This window comes from Pygocentrus nattereri, chromosome 10, assembly GCF_015220715.1.
Source record: "Pygocentrus nattereri isolate fPygNat1 chromosome 10, fPygNat1.pri, whole genome shotgun sequence".
NCBI lineage: Eukaryota > Metazoa > Chordata > Actinopteri > Characiformes > Serrasalmidae > Pygocentrus > Pygocentrus nattereri.
In genome coordinates this window covers 12,851,355-12,853,699 of record NC_051220.1, presented here as the reverse complement: position 1 = coordinate 12,853,699, position 2,345 = coordinate 12,851,355, and the positions used below count along the sequence as shown (strand labels likewise).

Here is a 2,345-nt window from a genome sequence, read left to right as displayed (position 1 = left end):
TACTTTTAAACTCATTTATTAGTTTAAAGAAACATCATCATCTGAACAGCAGGACAGTGACGGTCTGATTCTCCATCTAGACAGGAATATTACTGTAATAACACTGAAATTACAGTTACGGTAATAAGACTCACTTCAATTCTTACAGTCACAGTAGTTTGACCGTTTAAGACAGACTAGATTAATACAATATCACTTCATATAAAAATAAAGATGTAACAAAACATTTCAACACATCTGAACATAAGATTTTTTCCTTCCTTTCTTTCTTTTTTTGTTATGCACACATATTTAATCAAGCTTTACTAAACTATTAAATATCTTCACTGCTTCAGATCTGATTTCAGCCAGAACAGCTCTAAGTGAGCAGAAATACTGAAATATTGAGGTTGTGTAGGTGAGAACAGCAGTGAATCACCCCTTTAAGAAAGAAGCAAATGACTGAAGATCCTACTCACAATCACCTAAAAAAAAACTAAATGACACAGAGAAAGGAAATTAAACTGAAGTAAACCACTGTAAACTGACCAGATTTCATGGCAATAATCCACTCATTTAGAGTCTTGAAAATATCAGCTTTTCAGAGTTTAACAAAATGTTTTAAAGCCTGTATAACAAGAGAAATACAGAAATCTGAAATAAAATATCATTTGTTAAGGTCATTTAGGAAGGGGGGTTGTCATGACCTAATTATGACAATCTCAGTGGAATCTGAATGTTTACTGCTGGTGGAATTAGTGTGGTTTAAGTGCTGGGATTCAGCTTCCTGCGAGACACCTCTGTCTCCACACCATCTGCGAGATTATGGTGAACATGGAACCCAGCAGTAACAGTGAAAGGGGTGCAATGAAAATCAGCACCGATAGTGAATCTGCTTGTTCCACAGTGTGACCTGGAGATGAGAGGAGTCAGAGAGTTAGATGTGCTGAACGAAGATGTTCTGCTGGATGTGTAAAAGGCTACAGGTGGACTGATGTACCTGTAGATGGAGGGAACACCTGTATAAAGAGGACACTGACAGTGTGCTGTGTTTCTCTCTCCATCACTGAGAGCATTCCAGAATCCTCCATAGAGAGCTTCCTTAGCTCCAGGAAGTGCTGCTGTAGATCTGTACGGTGTGAATAAGATGCTTTACACTCCATCTGCTCTTTCTCCACCTCACACACTCATACAGAACTGTTCCCTCCATCAGGCAGGAAGCTCACAATCACTGGAGATACAGTGTGGAGGGGGAGCAGCAAAGAGGAACCAAACCCTGCCTCAAACCAGGTCATATGATCTAATAAACAGATAAACAGAAGACTGATGTTATGAGAGAAAGGCAGTGCAAACTAAAGGAATCTGTGCTCTTACAGTAATATTTGGTTGATGACACGCTATTATTGCCTATAAAGCAAAATATACTATTATAATATTTCAATACATTTTCAGAATGCACAGTATGCACGCACCAGCATATGTAATTTTCTGAGATTTATCACTTTAAAAACTTTCTGTTATGAAATATGCAGCTGGTCAGAGCTCTTTAAATATTGATATACTCTCCCAGCTCCCTTATCTCTGTGATCAGGTGTGCATGTTTACCTGTAATGCTGAGATTAATCTGTGCAGCCAGTCTGACGGCTTCATCCTTCACAAAGAAGCACAGGTAAAGTCCCTGGTCCCCTGCAGTGAGTCTGAAGGCTTTGTTCTTCACAAATGAGCACTTGTAAACTCCCTAACTCCAGAGAGATGTTATCCTGTAGGACTATCTCTTTAGGCAGAGACAGTCTGTCTGTAAACTGAGGATGCCCATGTAGAGATCCCTGTACCCACACTAGAACTATCCAGCCCCTCTTCCATTGAACAAATTCAGCTTCTGAATCCATCCAGTCCACACAACCAAAACACAGCAGAACCACCTCACCACCAGCTCTGAAAACAGCACTGGGAGAGTGAGGAGCTAGAGAAGAAGGGAGAGAGAGAGAGAGAGAGAGAGAGAGAGAGAGAGAGAGAGAGAGAGAGAGAGAGACTATATGCAGGTTATTCCTCTTCAGACTGTACACACACTCTGAGCTGCTGTGTGTTAAATATCAGTGTGTTTATTCAGTACCTTATACTGAGAGCTGAAGCTCTGTGAGTGTCAGATCCTGCTCTTCTCTGAAAATCACACATCGATACACTCTGCTTTCTCCTAGCTGTGTGTGTGTGATGGTCAGGGAGAAATCTCCACGGCTGGTGCCCCCTGCTAGTAGTTCAGTCCTGTTCCTGTAGCTGATGCTGTAGATGATCTGGTCTCGGTTCAGTCTGATGACCAGATGTTCGGCCAGCAGCCAGCGCACATCCAGCTGCTCCACAGGTGAGTC

The 2,345-nt window shown here is 41.5% G+C and overlaps 1 long non-coding RNA gene across 1 annotated transcript; it reads right to left on the bottom strand.

The window, feature by feature from the left end:
• On the bottom strand, window positions 1-2,345 carry LOC108433918. Its single transcript, XR_001858327.2, has 4 exons — window positions 2,093-2,345; window positions 1,585-1,942; window positions 980-1,279; window positions 1-892 (listed from the first exon to the last, which is right to left on the bottom strand). It is a non-coding gene; the product is annotated as an uncharacterized LOC108433918 (long non-coding RNA).